Consider the following 18,588-nt stretch of genomic DNA (forward strand, 5'->3'; position numbering starts at 1 on the left):
AACCACTCTTCATCCCTTTTACAACACTCTTTTGATCATGGTGTATAATCCTTAGAATGTATTGAATTTGGTTTGGTAATATTTTATTGAGGCTTTAGTATCTATGTCTACCAGTCATAATTGGCCCCGTACATTTTTTTGTGTGTGGCATCTTTGGTTTGATGTTATGGTGATACTGGTCTTAAACAATGAAGTATTCCTTCCTTTTGAATTTTCTGGAATAATTTCAGAAGGATAGATGTTAACTCTTCTTCATATCTTTGGTGGAACTCAACTGTAAAACCATCTGGTCCTAAACTTTTTGTTTGTTGAGAATTTTTTTGATTACTTGAATCTGGTTCATATTTTCTATTTTCTCTTGATTCAGTTTTTGGAGATTGCACATTTCTAAGAACGTGTCCATTTCTTCTGTGTTTTCCATTTTATTGGCATGTAATTGTTCAAAATAGTCTTTTATGACCCTTTGTATTGTATCTTTAGTATTGGTTGTAACTTCATTTCTGATTTTTATATACTTGAGCCCTCTTCCTTATTTTTTTGATGAGTCTAGCTAAAGGTTTATAGATTTTTGTTGTCTTTAAAAAGAACCAACTCTTAGATTCATTGATCTTTTTTTATTATTTTTTATTCTCTATTTCAGGGGCCCCTAACCCCTGGGCCACAAACCTGTGAGGGTCCATGGCCTGTTTGGAGCCGGGCTGCCAGGCAGGACGTGAGCAGTGGGTGAGCGTGCGAAGTTTCATGTTTATTTACAGTTGCTGGACCTCATTGTTCACGTCACTGCCTCCTGTCAGATCAGTGGCAGCATTATATTCTCACAGGAACATGAACCCTACTATGAACTTCACTGCACGTGCTCTTTATGAGAATCTAATTCCTGATGATCTGAAGTGGAGCTGAGGTGGTGATGCTGGCCCTGGGGAGCGGCTGCAAATACAGGTTATTGTTAGCAGAGAGGTTTGACTGCACAGAAACCATAACAAATTATCTGCTTGCAGACTCATATCAAAACCCGATCAATGAGTGGCAAGTGACAATTGTATAATTTTAAGTTATATATTACAATGTAATAATAGTAGAAATAAAGTGCACAATAAATATACTTTGCTTTGAATCATCCCAAAGACATCCCTTGACCCCTGGTCCATGGAAAAATTGTCTTCCACGAAACCAGTCCCAAAAAGGTTTGGGACCACTTCTCTAGTTCACTTATTTCTGCTATGATCTTTATTATTTCTTTCCTTTACCAGCTTGGGGTTCTGTTTGTTTTTATTTTTGTAGTTCTTTCAGGTGTAACTTTAGATTATTTACTTGAGATGTATTTTGTTTCCTGAGGTAGGCTTTTATTGCTATAAACTTCCCTCTTAGAACTGCTTTTGCTGCATCTCAGAGATTTTGGATCATTGTGTTTTCATTTTTACTTGTCTCAAAGTATTTTTTGATTTCTTCTTTGATTTCTCCAGTGAACACTTTGGTCATTTATTAGCATACTGTGCTCTTTGTCTTTTTTTTTTTTTGTCTTTGTCTTTTTTTTTTTTTTGTCTTTTGATTGGAGCTTTTAGTACATTTACATGTAAATTGCATTAGTACATTTACCTTTAAAGTAATTATTGATAGGTATCTGTTTATCGCCATCTTGTTCATTGTTTTCATAGTTCTTTTCTGTTTCTTTCTTATTCTCTTGTTCTCTGCCCTTGTGATGATGACTTTCTTTCGTGTTGTTTGTATTCCTTCCTATTTATTTCTTGTGTGTGCGTGAAGGTTGTTCAGTCGTGTCTGACTCTTTGCGACCCCATGGACGGTAGCTTGCCTGACTTCACTGTCTGTGGAATTCTCCAAGCAAGAATCCTGGAGTTGGTTGCCGTTCCCTTTTCCATGGGATTTCCCAACCCAGGAATTGAGCCCAGGTCTCCCACATTGCAGGTGGATTCTTTACCGTCGGAGCCACAGGGGAAGCCCATTTATTTCTTAGTATCTGTTGTATGTTTTTGGTTTTGTGGCCCCTGGGTGATAATAGGTGACGGGGAAGATGTTACTCAGGCCCAAGCCAGCACTCTAACTTGAGTTCTTTCTGTAGGCAGAGGGATCACATGCCAAGATAAGTGCCCCACCAGTTACCCAGCAGCCTCCCGCATGCCTCCCCCATCCCCCTCCCACAGGTCATTCCCATGATCAAGCTTCTCTACTTGGCTGCACCCAGCCCAGCCTTGCCTGTGTTACCATTGCTGCTCTGGTGCATCCGAGAAGGGGCTGTGTTACAGGAAGGTGAGTGACCCTTGCCCGCACAGCCCTGCCTCCCAGGCCCGCACCAGCCCCCGACAGCCCCATGATTCCGCATGTGGGCAGAGTCTCATCCCTCCAGGGTTCTGACACAACCAAACAAAGCAGACTGTCTTACCCCGGACACAGATACAGCCTGGGCTGCTCGGGGGCCTCCTGCCTTGGGCTTTCACGGGCGGATGGCCTACGTGCCATGTCCCAGGGAGAAAGGACTCCAGATCCCCCGAGACCAGGGCTGCCTCATATCAGCCAGGTTTCTGGAGGATTCAGGTGGACCAAGGCCAGAGGAGGCCTCTACTGTTGGGAGAAGAGGGAGCTGCCGGCCTAAAGGGAGAAGGATGCTGGCCAAGAGGATGCTAACCTCTGGGGCAGCTGTGCCTTTGAAAGCAACCTGGATCTCTACAGATCTCTACCATTTTAGTAGATGACACCCATATATCATGTTGTTTACATTATAAAAATACCAGAAGTCAAAATACTTAAATCTGTTCATTAGCTGTGTGACCACAGACAGATTATCTCTCTTAGCATCAGTTTCCTATGAATAAACGTTTTAAATTGCATAATGCTTAGTTTTTTGTCAGTTACCGAGCACCTAATGAATAGAACACAATATGTTGAAGGAAATTCCTTAACAGTGTATGAACATGGTTTTCTATAGTTACACACCTGTTATCTTTGAGTATTTCTCAAAAACCCTAATCTGGTGATTAGCTCTTTGGCTTCAGCCTACTCTTCACAAAGACCTCTCAGGCCTGTGCCTTTTAATTCCTATTGTCCTTTGCTGCAATTCCAGAGATTTTTTTTTTTTTTCTTTTAACACTGAAACTTTAAAATCATTTATATGCTCTAAGTAGCAAGATACCTTCATTATGAAGGAAATACTTTGATTTGACTGACGATGAGGAGACTGAGAATTAAGAGGATGTTAAGAAATTCAGAAATGAATGAGGTAAATATTGTGTCAACTACAGACTTTAGTAAGGTATTATTCTATCAGGTAACATGTAAATAATCAGGCAAGTAATGAGTAATACTAACTACTAATACAAGAAGTCAAATACCTTGCTTAGTATTATAGAAAAGAAAGTATACTTTCTAATACAGCAGTATGATTTTTCTAAGACAGATTCATTTGATATTTTATATGTTGAATAGCCTTAAGTCATTGAAAATTTTATGAAATACTGAAATTCACATCAAGCCATTATTCATGCATTAGGATAAATACCTTCTTTTCACTGAAGAACCTGCATGAATTTATAAATCTCTCCTGACATAAGATGTACATGTGGATTTTTTTTCAAAAAATTAATATATGTTAATCAAATGATCACCAATGTCTTTGAATAATGAGTCAAGGATATATCCTTGACTGTAAATTTAATGGCAATACATTGCTTCTGTTCCTCTGCTGTTGTTAGTGGTACTACTTACATATAAGCAATAAATATTTGAATTAACATTGCTTGCATCTACTAAAATAAAAAATGCCAAAATATTATTCTAATGGTTACATCATTATAAAAATATAAAAGTTATATGATTTAATAAATATCAAAATAATCTTACTGCTTAAATTGAAGGAGGAACTTATGAGCTATATGAGTAGGCTCGAACTTGATTAAAGAGAGAGAGTCTCTTACGGGCACTATATAAAGTCACATTTCCTTCAAATAGATTACCATGGATGGTAACTTACAGAAATGGGCAAATAGCTCATGAAATGTTCTTTGCTTAGCTATTTTATACTAATATGTTTGTACACCTCTGTAAGCCTGATCTCCATTGGGTCTGACTACAGTACACTGATTATGGTATTACTTTAATTTCCTGTGGTAAGAAGCACATGGTTGAATTTCCTATTGTTTCTCAAATACCTTCAGAAGTATAGTATCCATGGACTCTTGAATCAAACATCTGCTTTGCATTATTCTAAATGTATTGTTTGCTGGACCAGCAATGCAAAACTACTGAACGAAACTGATTTGGTATTGAATATTTTCTTCAGTTTTTGAGGAAATCAAGGAATGATGTTTCACTACTGTTTCCTCTATGATTTTTGTAAAAGTGTACTTTATTATCAAAATTGACCTTCTCATAACCCAGCATCTATGACAGTGCTGTTTATCATTTGGTTTTGTAAGTGGGAATGCATACCATGACATTTATATATCTTCTGGAAGAATTTACCCTTTAAACAGTACAATCTAACATGTCATATACTAACAGTACTATTTGCTTTTTAATAGAGAGCATATTTAGATTGTCATGCAATTTCAAGTTTTCCAGTACATTATTGTCATCAGACACGAAAGCTGGTGGTTTAGAAATGTTTATTTTTCAGCCAAATAGAATCTAGCTAAATGCAGATGTTTTATACTCCATAAAGTAATTTAGGGAATCACTTAGCAAACACATTTTCATCAATGTTACAGTTCAAACTATTTCATGGCAGTTGCATTTACAATTCAATTCCCATTAAAGCAGCCTCCCAAACTACAAATCACTGGTCTGCTAAGAACTACCTGAAGGTGCCCATAGTTACACTTAATGTGGCGTGTGGACTGCTGAACTGCAGGAAGCCAAGTATTCCTCTGCACTCCAGAACTTTGCAGATAACAGGATTATGACTGTTTGTGTTTAACTTTTTGTATTTTATTCGAGTGGAAGAAAGAAAAAGTCTGAGGGAAAGAGAAACCTGGAGTTGCCTAAGGTCACATGAAATTGCCGGAAGTACAATCAAAAAGAAGGGGAAAAAAAGTCTGTGTGGCTATCCTTTAACTAAGACTTTTTTGCTAAGCTTTCCTATAGTCTCCCTCAGTACTGCCAACAGAATGATCTTTTACATTTTCTCTCCCGAAGGGAAATGTTATTTTTTTCAAGCTCATTCTTTATTCAATTATCTATGTTATTCTACTCCATAAATTATCATGTGTCTACACAAGGACGTTATGACGATAGGAAAATCTCAGTGGAAGACATTGTCACCATGCCACCTTTTTGCAAAGGACCAATCACATGCTTATAAAAACAAAAAGTAAATTAAACAGTCATAAACCTTTATTGAGTACCATTGTTTGCAGAACATTAACTATTAAAAAATAAATGCCATTTTGAGCTGCCTGTTGTGGAATTAGAGATTAACTTTCAACAAGGGTAAATTAGTTTTCCCTCATATAATAAAGTATTCTAATTACTAAGGTATTAATTAAACCAGACTCAGGACCTGACATTCTATTTGCCAGAAAGAATTAACACTCTTTCACAAAGTGATTATCCAATTTTGGTGATAATTAACACATAACAGAATCAGATTTCTCTTTAAGATATGATTTATTCTACTTCATTTAATTATGGGTGTCATGAAAAAAGCATTTAATGTACCTAAAAGCCATTATATTAGCTCCAGTCACCAAATTAACCTACTGTCCATCCTACACATTCTTTCTTTTTCTTCTGTAACTGTTTCTTGTTGATTTGGTTTCCCATAACCCAGTACGTAGAACTGCATAGTATAAACCTGTCACAATTTTGCACTATATGTTATGCAGAGAGGTTCTGAAAGTTTTCCACTGAAAATACTTCTTTCAACCTGTGCTTTCAACAAGAGATATTACCCTTCATCTCTAGTGGCTGAATTATTTGAAGCTGATGAGTCACATAATAGTTCTCAACTTCCCGAAGCACCTCCATTATGGGAAACTACTTTAACACTGTCATTTAGCTTGTGAAATATGAAATGCTGCCATGAGGTTGCTTCTCAGAATATCTAAGAGAAGAAAATATAGATGCCAATTGCTCACTAGGCAGAATCATAAAAGGATAAGCATATAGTGCTCATGTTAAATTTCTCTAGAGTGATCTTACTTCAACTCAGAGTTCTTGCAATCACCTGTTAATATGGTGCTTTCACATTCCAAAGTTTAGTTATTAGAAATGAAATGAAAAGTTCTTTCTACCATCTTTTTATTTTAAAAACTAAATATCTTAGGAAGTAATAAACAATAAATCTAGGGGGAAAAGTGATAAGGTGGCAGTATAAATTTGGGGCCTCAGAAAACAATTTAGAAGCCTGACAAATTTCCCCATTTATTCAAGACACACACAGGTGGTATTCATAGAAAGGTATTAAATCTGTTCAAATAGAAGAGAAGCAAATTTACAGCAAATAAATAGAGCACTGGGTACGTAATTTAAATCTAAATATAAAGTGAGAAGTATTTTAATTTACATTGTAGGCTAATGTTCTATTGGGTTGGCCAAAAGTTCATTGGGGCTTTTCTGTAACATGAAAAAACTCGAATGAACTTTTCAGCCATCCCGATATTTTATAAGTACATCTGTGTTGTATGCAATTGCCATTTGCTTGTATACTTTAATAGTCATAAACATTTTCTCATCATATTATTGTATTTCTTCTGTCTGATCAACTTTTGGGCCATTGTTTGTGTTCATGTAGGTAAGAGATGGGGAAAAGTATTAAAAGGAGTTCCAAAATGGAAGCTCGCTAATTGAATAAAATTAAGATCTGTTAAAGAGAGTTAAAAGGAAAGGACTGAGAAATATAAAAATGGACTCAATTTTATGAGAGAGTAATGAGGAATGATTTGCAAGACTAAGAAATAGTCATTTTGCCACAGGAGGTGGTAGCAGCCAATAGAAATACAGCATTAGAGTAGCCGTGTTTCATTATTGTGATTTTTCCTTTATCACTTTTTGGACATAATTCAGAAAAGTTTTTAAATCCTTTCCAATGGATTTGAAAAGCCTGCAGGGTTTTTGTGCAAATGTGACATTGTACTGACTTTAGCTGTTAGGAAGATTGGCTTTATGCCCCCTGCGTACAATAGTACCAATCGTTTTAGAATGGCAAGAGGATGTAAGTCAACATGTGACGATGACAGATTACACCACTACTTAGGATACTGTAGGGATTCCATAAGGTTATTAAATTCAAATGGGTCTGTGAATCTGTTTATACAGAATAAAAAGTGACCCCAAATTTTATTCTAGAAAATGGGTCCTTTTGAGAGAGAGGAGAGGAGGGAGGGGAGAGAGAGAGTAAGAGCAAGAGAGAGCACAAGAATTCTAAATTTGTGCAATTAAAATTTTAAATTTCTTTGATTTCTCAGAATACTTTAAAATCCACTCATTTTAATTCTGTCTAAAATAAATAACACTCTTCCAGAGCAAATAAACAAATTCCTATGGAAAGGTAAGTTTTATTTTGGTTTTGTTTGTTTTTGGTTTTGCTTTTCCTTTAATGACGTGTTAAAAGAGAATTCACCGTTAATTGCTTTTGTGTAGAAATTACTGTTCTTAGATCTTTATGTTTTCAGTTATTTTAAGATGATAAAAGGTGTTATAACCTTCCTACCTATCAATATAAGATATGTTATACTGAAGTAACAGACTATCCTATAGTTTCAGTGGCTTAAAACAACAAATATTTACAATTTGGTTCATGCTACCTGCCCATCATAGATCACTGGGTGCAGGCAGCAGAAGGAATTTTCTCCTCATTGTATTCATCAGGAACCCAGACTAGAATTCATCTTAATACACCCTTCCATGTGGAGCAGGAAATAGCAACCCACTCCAGTGTTCTTGCCTGGGAAATCCCATGGACAGAGGAACATGGCAGGCTACAGTCCATGGGGTCACAAGAGTCAGACACAACATAGTAACTAAACCACCACCACCATCCTTCCATGATTATCAAGGCCAGGAAAGATGACAGTGGATTTTCCTTTGGTCCTTACCACTTCCAATTCAATGTGACCACACATATGATAGTGTCTAAAGCAAATACATTTACAATACTTAATTTCAAGGGGGCTGGTAATTGAAACCCCACATAATACCTAGATGGGAGAAGAATCAGAAGTGTTCAGTGAACTGCATCATTTATATATTATTTAAAAAAAAAACAGGTGACTTTTCTGTAGAACTCTGTAATTGTGAATAAAGCTAAAGGCCAAATAAAAAGTCTGAATTTTACTAAGAAATGAATTTTAGTGAAAAGCATAGAAAACCAGTGAAAATTATAGTTTCAAATGCCAGTATATGAAACCTCCTCCTTTCCCTCCCATAGGACAGATAATAACACCTCAGTAACAGTGCCTACAGGGTCCCATGTATACTGTGTAGATGCAAGCATTTTTGATGGTACTAATATATTTTTAGGTCATTAAAGTTCAGCTTAGTAAGAACAGAGATTTATTTGAGAATACATGTGCTATCATGACTAAATCAAATCTTTAGTGAGGAATGACTGAGTTAGTGTTTTATGTTATATTCTCACCTTTATTATTTTTCTCTAATTTAAGAATCTCCCAGAGGGATCAGGTAGAGAGGGAGGTGGGAGGAGGGGATTGGGATGGGGAATACATGTAAATCCATGGCTGATTCATGTCAATGTATGAAAAAAACCACTACAATACTGTAAAGAGATTAACTTCCAACTAATAAAAATAAATGGAAAAAAAAAGAAAAAAAAAGAATCTCAAAGATTCATCATCATTGACTTATTTTCATACCTATTCCTATTAAACCACGGAGATATTTTCAGCAGCATCTTGTATTCTTTTTCCTTCATAACTTTTCTTTTTGGCATCCTTGTTTACCCCAGGCATTTGATTATTCTGTCTTGTCCATATGACCTTATAAGCAATACTTTCTCTTCCCCTCCTGCTTCTGTTGTTAAATATTCTATTCTCTTTCCACAAAGATTTTACACACTCCATCCACTCCATGCTGCTGTTGATGTTACCAACCTCTGCCATCATTCAGTTCTCTTTGGTTCCCTTTTCTTATTTTGAGCCTTGGAGTCTGATGTTTGAATTAACTAAGAACTCATGTAGTAGAAGAGATGTGTCTAGAATCCTCTTCCTCATGTTGTTTCCTATACCAAGAGTAAGTGTATATTTTTCCTCTATGAAAGGATTCGTTTCCCATCAATGCCTCCATGAGAATTATTCCCCCAGACAATAAAATAAGTACCATGACATGATATGTATTGGAATGGGGTCTCTCTAACACATTCCTAGACCTCAACTGAGGTGACTGGAATCAATCTTGATCGGACACTTAAAGCATAGTAGTACCTGACTGCACAGTCAACATGTTTGAAGAGGTTTATTTCTTTTATCGGTGTTAATGAAAGGATTAAAGAAACATACATAAAGAACACCATCCCTGATGACCACAGATTTCTTGTACTGCTTGAATATAAATGAATGATATTCTAGTGAAAAAACTGAAAGGAAAGCTAAGAAAGATGATAAGCTAGTTTACCTTGCTATGGGAAAGAAAGAGACAGCAGAAGGTTATCTGATTATACAAAGAAAAAACGAGAGAGGAATTCAGTGATCCCTAGACTTGACATATTCTTTGTACGTAGGAAGAAAACAAGACTTAGAGTTAAGCTAAAGTACGGATTGCACCCTTAGCTGTCTTAGTTTACAAGGGCTGCCCAAACAAACTGACTGGCTTAAACCAGAGAGATGGCCTGTCCCAAGATTCTAGAGACTGAAGTCCAAGATCAAGGTGTCCGGGCGCGAGTGGTTCCTTTCGAGGCTGTGAAGGAGAATCCGTCCCCGTCATCTCTCCTACTCTGCTGGTTTATCTGGCAGTCTTTGCTTTCCTTGGCTTCCGCTGCGTCTCCCTGACCTCTGCCTCCATCGTCACAAGCTGTCCACCCTGTATGTTTCTATGGCAAAGTTTCCCCATTTGGTGACGCAGTTGCAAAGAATCTGCCTGCCAGTGCAGGAGATGCAAGAGATGTGGGTTTGATCCCTGGGTCAGGAAGAGCCCTTAGAGAAGGAAATGGCAACCCACTCCAGTCTGCTGGCCTGGAGAGCTGTGTGAACAGAGGAGCCTTGCAGGCTACAGTCCATGGGCTCATAAAGAGTGAGACATGACTGAAAGACTGAGCACCCCGGGGACCACCATCCTCTAGTACTACCCCTTCTTAACTAATTACCTCTGCAGTGGCTATTTCCAAATAACGTTTGGATTAGGTTTTTATTTTATTATTTTTGACTTTCATGTATTTACTTTTGGCCACACCATGTGGCATGTGGCTTCTGAGGTGGCCATAGTGGTAAAGAACTTGCCTGCTGATGCAAGAGAATAAAAAGATACATGTTTGATCCCTGAGTTGGAAGATCCCCTGGAGGAAGAAATGGCACCCCATTGCAACAGAGGAGCCCAGCAGGCTATAGTCCACTGGCTCACAAAAGAGTCTGACACGACTGACACGATTTAGCACACACATGTGGTACATGGGACCTTAGTTCTCTGACCAGGGATCAAAGCTACGCCCCTTGCACTGGGATCATGGAGTCCCAACCACTGGACTGCCAGGAAAGTCCCCTCTGTGGGTTAGGATTTTAACGTGAATTTTGCAAGGACACAATTCAGCCCATGATAGTAACTAATGACAATACTCAGACATGATCTTAAAATTAAGAATTAGACTTGTTTCAAAACTAAGAATTAGGCTTGTTTCAAAACCCATAGTTATAGTGACAAGGGCGACTCTTAAAATTACTTAACATTGTTCCCCACTCTCAATAGACTATTGTTCAATTGATCTGCAGCTGGACTTGTGTGTCAGACATTTTTAAAATTCCCCAGATTACTCTTAAATGCACAGTAAATGAGGACCACTGGACTAAAAAAACGGAGAAGGCAATGGCACCCCACTCCAGTACTCTTGGCTGGAAAATCCCAGGGATGGAGGAGCCTGGTAGGCTGCAGTCCATGGGAGTCAGACACGATTGAGCAACTTCACTTTCACTTTTCACTTTCATGCATTGGAGAAGGAAATGGCAACCCACTCCAGTGTTCTTGCCTGGAGAATCCCAGGGACGGGGGAACCTGGTGGGCTACCGTCCATGGGGTCGCACAGAGTCGGACACAACTGAAGCGACTTAGCAGCAGCAGCAGCAGGACTAAAAGAATCTGAAGTGTTATAACAGCAAAGCAGCCAACAGCTGAGGATTTGCAGTCCATTAGCTCAAACCTGATGCTACCTTCTAATGTTTGGAAGCTTCTCTGGAAATTCAAAGCTATATGATATTTTCTGTTGAAAGCCACTGATTCATCTAAGTTTACTGCATTTAAAAATTTTTGTTCATTTTTAATATTCCTCCAATTTCCATTTCTTGCATTATTAATCTCACTGCCTTATGTTGTTTTATTATATGCAGTGATGATCTTTAATCTATCCATTAGCTGATAGAGCATAGACACTGACCACCAAAATAGACAGCAGGTTAATAATCAGAAGAGAACAGGCCATAAACCCTGGGAGGCCATCCCAGTGTGTGCCAGCTGGCTGTGTGTTGTGGTTGTGTTTTCTGAGACTGCCTTTGGTTTCTCTGCCCACTTACTGCCGTGTGAGGAAAATATGACTGCTGACCCACACAACTCAGCACGAGGCCATTTGGCAGCTTCTGCTCTAAACCGTCCTGCACTGGTCTGGAGAAATTGTATTTTCAAAGGTGTGTCTACCTCATCCAACTATCTCAGGGACATCCAGTTATAAAAAGGAAAGTTTCTGTCAAAATGGTTAATTTTTTTTTGATGGGTGATCCTCCCACACTCTACGATGCTCCATTTCATAGACTCCCCTCGTTATAGCCATTACATAATCCAGTGGCTGGGAGGACTGTATAGCTTAAGGGCAAGGTGACCACTTGTGGTTACAGCTCTATCTTCACACATAACTGTTCACAAATTACTTCAGTCCTTTCAGTTTCCATTAATATAGATCAGGCAACAATTCCAGCTGCCCTTGATAAAGTTCTTAGGTAAATCAGTCAGGCAGGAGCAATCTTTAAAAAAAACCTATGAAATGAGCTAAGCCTTTTTGCTCTATTCACAAGCTGCATTCTTGTCTCTTTTACTAGATCGTGAAGCTACATTAAAACAATTTTCTAATAAGGTGGATCTGAATGTTTACATGTTGGCATATAGCCAAATGGTATCGAGGGGCTAAATTTTGTTGAGAAGATTATTATTCCCTGACCATGAAATTTCTTCAGACTGTTGAACATTAAAATGGGGCAATCTTTCTTTAAAATTGCATCCAGGAGTGAGGAGAGGTAAAACAATATATCCTCCACCAACTCTCTGAGAAAAATAGTTCTGCTTTGTCTGTCAGTTCAGCTCAGGGGAAAAGTTGAATGCTATTTTCACCGTAGCAGTCCATCACGAAGATCATCAGATCTGAAAGAACTTAGCTAAAGAAGCTGAAACAAGGTGGCTTCCTGTAGCCAAAAAAAATATGTTTTTGTGGATGTAAGATTGAAAGAGTGGCCCTCTCTGGTGTAAACGCTCTCTCAGAAGGTATCAAGCCAGTCCCACAACGGAGAAATTTTAATAATTTTTACAATTCAACATGCTTGAATTCTATACTGATTCATTCTATGCAATGATGCTTTTCTGAATTTTGCCTATTTATGTATGGAACATTACCGGAATGAAATATATTCCTTCTGTGAAATTAGAAAATAATACTAGTGGGAGATAAGCCCATCTCTACTCTCCACAATGATTTTGTTTCAGAAATAAACTATATGAGAGGAAAGTACATCTCCCTTGAGCAGGGACACAGATCATTGCCCGCCTGTAGTTCTCACCACATTGCTGCCCACCACTCACAGTGCTCAACCATCGTGCAGTGGGAGAGCTGAAGGGGGAACCTCGTCCACACACATTCATGTTTGTTCTTTCCACCTAGGACACTTCCTCTGTGGTTACAGTGCTGAAGGAAGTCACTGTCAAAGGCAGATCAGCTTCTTAGTAGCTACCATCTTGCCATTAGCTAAAGTCTCAAGTGTCATAGAAAAGATATTTTCTCATGATGCACTGGAGTTTCTTGAGTGTCCTTCTGGATTCACTTTCTCTCCAGTATTTTCATTCTATCTCACAATTGGGTAACATTTGGGTAGGAAGGTTTTTTTTTTCTCTTGTCCAGTCTCTTTGTATTCAAATTTTTCCTCTTCTTCCTTTGTTTTCACCACTTATCAATTATACCACTTTTATTCAACTGTTAGTGTTTTTGTTTTTTTGTTTGTTTTTTGCATCTTTTATCTCAGGTCAATCAGCCCATTCAGTCGCTCAGTCATGTCCGACGCTTTGCGACCCCATGGACTGCAGCATGCCAGGCCTCCCTGTCCATCACTAACTCCCGGAGCTTACTCAAACTCTTGTCCATCACATCGGTGATGCCATCCAACCATCTCATCCTCTGTTGTCCCCTTCTCCTCCCACCTTCAATCTTTCCCAGCATCAGGGTCTTTTCCAATGAGTCAGTTCTTTGCATCAGGTGGCCAAAGTATTGGAATTCAGCTTCAACATCAGTCCCTCCAATGAATATTCAGGACTGATTTCTTTTAGGATGGACTGGTTGGATCTCCTTGCAGTCCAAGGGACTCTCAAGAGTCTTCTCCAAAACCACAGTTCAAAAGCATCAATTCTTCAGCATCCAGCTCTCACATCTATACATGACTACTGGAAAAACCATAGCTTTGACTAGATGGACATTTGTTGGCAAAGTAATGTCTCTGCTTTTTAATATGCTGTCTAGGTTGGTCAGAGCTTTTCTTGCAAGGAGGAGGTGTCTTTTATCTCAGGCACACCCCTCCTTTTCCTAAGCCCAGCTCCTGGGAACCTGACCTCCACCTGGACTCTGGTGCTCTTGCTTGCCTGAGAGGGTGATGAGCCAGAGTCAGCTAAGCTGGGCTTGTGGGAGCCAGTTGTGTGCATCTTTTCCCAACTCTTTGTGCAGTGACTTCAACCGAGTAGCTTAGGATTGGCCACGGTGGGAATACTTACGTCAGGCACATTGGAAAATGTTGCAAATGTTGAAAGCCTTTGCTTTCGTGGAGAGTTAGTAGGGTTAGGAAATTTCAGCTCTTAGTTTTGGTCTCTGTTTCCACATGTACTGATCCCCTAGGTCAAAAATAGCAGCCCTATTGATTTTCATCAGCCTGAAACCCTGACTTACTTGCTAGCTAGGACTATTATGAATATGCAGTACTTTCATTATATCAAGTGCGTTTTGGTGGGTATATCTAAAAAATAAATTCTGAGAAAATGGGTTACTGGGTTAAAAGACATAAAATAAACATTTTGTATGTGTGTCCAACTCTTTGGGACCTCATGGACTATAGCCCACCAGGCTTCTCTGTCCAGGCAATAATACTGGAGAATTTTCCAGGCAATAAAACTGGAGAATCTTCCAGGCAATAATACTGGAGTGGGTTGCCATTTCCTTCCTTCTGCATAGGATCTTTCCAACCTGGGGATCGAACCCAGGTCTCCTGCATTGCAAGCAGATTCTTTATTGTCTGAGCCACCAGAGAAGCCTCTTTTATTTTGCTAGATTATGCCAAATTGCTCTGTGTTTCAAGATTTTTAACGTTTCTGCTAATAGTACAGAAAAGTGCACATTAATTTCTCCACACTTTCACATGGATTTGGTGTATCCAAATATTATTTAACTATTCTGAGACAAAAAGTTTTCTTTTGGTTTTTATTTTTTTCATTACATGTCATATTGACTTTTCTTGTGTGTTTCTTGGCCATTTTATATTTATGTTATGCTTTTTTATTTGTAGCATTTCCTTTTGCTCTTCTTACACTTTCATCTCTCTGCTTACATTCATCCACATATTCTGGCATGTTCATTTTTTTTGCCATTAAGAGCCTTGGCCATATTAGTCATAGTTATTTTACGTTCCTGGTCTGATCATTCCAATATCTCTGTCACAACTGAATCTGATTCTGATGCTTTTATTTTCTTTTTTTTTTTTTTATGCTTCAAACTGTGTTTTTTCTCTTGTAGTTCAACTTGTCGTTTTTTGTTGACAGTCAAGCATGATGTATCAGGTGAAAGGAACTGATGTAAAGTGGCCTTTAGTGTGAGGTTCATTTGTCCAGGAGTTCAGCTGTATTTACCTTCTGCTGTAGGTGTCAGGGGCTAAGTGTCCTTTAGTATTTTTGTTTGTGTCTCCTGTTGTCTTTAACTTCCCTTAAAGATTCTTTTTTTCAATGTCGATATACTTTTTTAAAATTTTTATTGGGGTATAGTTGCTTTGCAGTGCTGTGTTAGTTTCAGGTGTATAGCAAAGCAAATCAGTTACACCTATACACATATCCACTCTTTTTCAGATTCTTTTCCCATATCAGCCATTACAGAGTACTGAGTATAGTTCCTGGGCTATACAGTATGTCCTTACTGGTTATTTATTTTATGTGTAGTAGTGTGTATTGGAGAAGGCAATGGCACCCCACTCCAGTACTCCTGCCTGGAAAATCCCATGGACAGAGGAGCCTGGTGGGCTGCAGTCCATGGGTCGCTAAGAGTTGGACACGACTGAGCGACTTCACTTTCACTTTTCACTTTCACGCATTGGAGAAGGAAATGGCAACCCACTCCAGTGTTCTTGCCTGGAGAATCCCAGGGACGGGGGAGCCTGGTGGGCTGCCGTCTATGGGGTCTCACAGAGTCGGACACGACTGGAGCAACTTAGCAGCAGTGTGTACATGTCAGTCCATTCTTTCAAATTATCACTCCCCCCATTTACCCCTCAGAAAACATAAGGTATTTTTTTCTACATCTGTGATTCTATTTCTGTTTTGTAGGTAAGTTCATGTGTACATTTTTTTTTTTTTTAGATTCCACATATAAGTAATATCATATGATGTGTGTCTTTCCCTGTCTGTCTTGTTTCACTTGGTATGACAATCTCTCTTAAAGTAGGAACAGGGCTTGCAGTTCTTTCGCCTGGCACCCATCATTGTTATAAAGGACCCCAGTTACTGTGATGGTGAAGTGTCGGGGGAGAGGAGGCATCTGTGACTCCATTGGTAGGTTCCATTCTTTGAAGGGACCTGTGCTCCCAGGTTGTGACCTGCACTCATTCTCCTCACTTTTCTGTCTTCGATACTTTAGGTGACGCAGGAAGGCTGAGGGGCTGGAGTTGGGTATTTCTCTTCTCCTTGGTCAGTTAGTTGTTGGGTTAGTTGTTCAGTCATGTCCGACTCTTTGCAGTCCCATGGACAGTCGCTCACCAGGCTCCTCTGTCCATGGAATTCTCCAGACAAGAATACGGGAGTGGGTTTCCATGCCCTTCTCCCCTTGGTCAGTTAAGGTTCTGGTAAAATCAAACTTGGGGCTTCCCTGGTGGTCAGTGGTAAAGAAACCTCCTGCCAGGCAGCAGACCCTGGTTTGATCTCCCTGTCAGGAAGATCCCCTGGAGGAGGGCATGGCAACCCACTCCAGTATGCTGGCCTGGAGAATCCTACAGACAGAGGAGCCTGGCAGACTGCAGTCCATGGGATCGCAAAGAGTTGGACATGACTTAATGGAATAGCAACAACAGCAAAATCAATCTTGCCAGGCTCTGGAAAAATAATTTCCTTAGGGAGAGACATTTGCTATGAAGAATAGGTGCTCTGGACATATTTCAAAAGTGGTACTTCTCCCCTTCACCTGCCAGAAGCATGAGGGGACTTTTCTCCACTTTTCATAATGAGAGCCTGGTGAGATTTCTAGACGTTAGGCTCATGAAATTGTGGCAGTCCATTTAGGGCTCCCTTTGATGCTGGCTTCAGTTGTGGGTATCTGCTCCCTCTGTAAGCTGTGATTTTCTGAGTTTACCCATCTCTCCAGCTTTCAGGGCAGTACTTTTCCCTGTGATCCCAATTCTCTCATATTGAAAGAAGAATTACTGGCTTTCAGATTTTCTCAACTTTATTCTGTGTGAGAATGGAGGTGGTGTCTTCTGAACTCTTTATATGCCAGATCAGCCGGTTTTACATTCTTTTCAGAAAACTGTTTAATTATTAGCACATTTAAAATTATTATAGCATTATACACCTTATTTCATTTCTCCATTGTGAAAGAAGTGATAGTGTACAGTTTAGAGGCTAGGGAGTTAGACTTAAATTGCATATCCCATGACTAAGCAGTGCATTTTTGCACTAAGACCTTGGAACATAATTAACCTATCTTTGCCTCAGTTCATCTTCCACAAAATTAGAGTCATAAGAACTTTCCTGAAATATGTAGATGATTACGTGTTCTCTTATTTGATAAACACTGGTCATCTAGACTGGAGGTTGGCAGACTAAGATCTGTGGTCCCAATTCAGCTCATCACCTGTTTGGGTGATTAAAGTTGCATTTCCAACAAATTGTCAGGTGACGCTGATGCTGCTGGTCCAGAAACCACACTTTGAGAACCACCGATCTAAGCTGTTCTACAAAAGAACTGTAACTATCCTGAAAAGTTACGGCCTACATCTACTTCCCTTTCCCTGAGCTCATATGAACTTGTTTTGTTTTGAGTCTATCTTCTCATGAAAGAAAACAGTCAACTCAGGGACAGAGCTCAGAGCACAAAGTCTAACCATGAGCTTACTGAGACCTCTCTGGTTCAGCCTTTGTCTCTCCACCTGTGTAAGCCATTAAATGTTGCCAGCTTCCTCCTACCTCCAGCTTCTCCATGGAGGGTCTCCCAGGCGGTGTCCTCACCATCTTCCAGCCTTCCAGAATCAATGTTTTTACAGTATTCTCACTGTGGTAAGAGTAAATCATTTGTAATATTGACCTGGGAATTTATAGGCCATGAAAGCTGGAGGAGCTCTATTTACCTAAGGAGAAGTTAAGCAGTTTTTTGCTGGGAGGTTTTTCTTTTTGATGATGTCCAAATTATCATACTATGAATTAGGCATACATTGCAGTTGGATTGACTTGTTTGTTAAAAGTGTACACGTTTATAGGTATTGATTTTAGGGATTATGGGACGATCTTGTCACTGCATTTAAAATGAAAGAAAAACATATTTTAAATTATAAGCTCTACCTAAACTTTGCTTTCAGAGTAGTTATTTAGATCTTAAACGGTGTACAATACATGACATAAATTATAGCTTTTAATCAGGCCTCTTAAAATTTCCATGAATTCAACTACATAAGGATCTGTCATTCACTTGCTATATACTAGACACAGAAATATCAGCAACAAAATTGGTAAAAGACTTTTGTGGTTTTTTTTTTTTTTTACACATTTTGACACACTTTCTTTACGTATTTATACAAAGGCGGGATAAGATATATAAATAATACATGAAATAATAAGTAAATTAGCAGATAAATAATACAGTGCAGACTTAGATAAATGTTCTTAAAATATATAAATGTATGAAAGATCAAAGAAGAGGAGAAACATATGTGGCAAGGGAAATCTAGTCAGTTACCTTGAGAGTGTAATGTTGGCCATGGATCT

The 18,588-nt window shown here is 38.9% G+C and overlaps 1 long non-coding RNA gene across 1 annotated transcript in view; it reads left to right on the forward strand.

Annotated features, from left to right (window-relative positions):
- Positions 1–636: 636 nt before the first annotated feature.
- Positions 637–18,588, forward strand: part of LOC122701033 — a 40,845-nt gene continuing 22,893 nt past the window's right edge. Inside the window, exon 1 of the long non-coding RNA XR_006342903.1 lies at positions 637–723. This is a non-coding gene — a long non-coding RNA (uncharacterized LOC122701033). The remainder of the gene's footprint in view (positions 724–18,588) is intronic.

This window comes from Cervus elaphus, chromosome 9, assembly GCF_910594005.1.
Source record: "Cervus elaphus chromosome 9, mCerEla1.1, whole genome shotgun sequence".
Classification (NCBI taxonomy): Eukaryota; Metazoa; Chordata; class Mammalia; order Artiodactyla; family Cervidae; genus Cervus; species Cervus elaphus.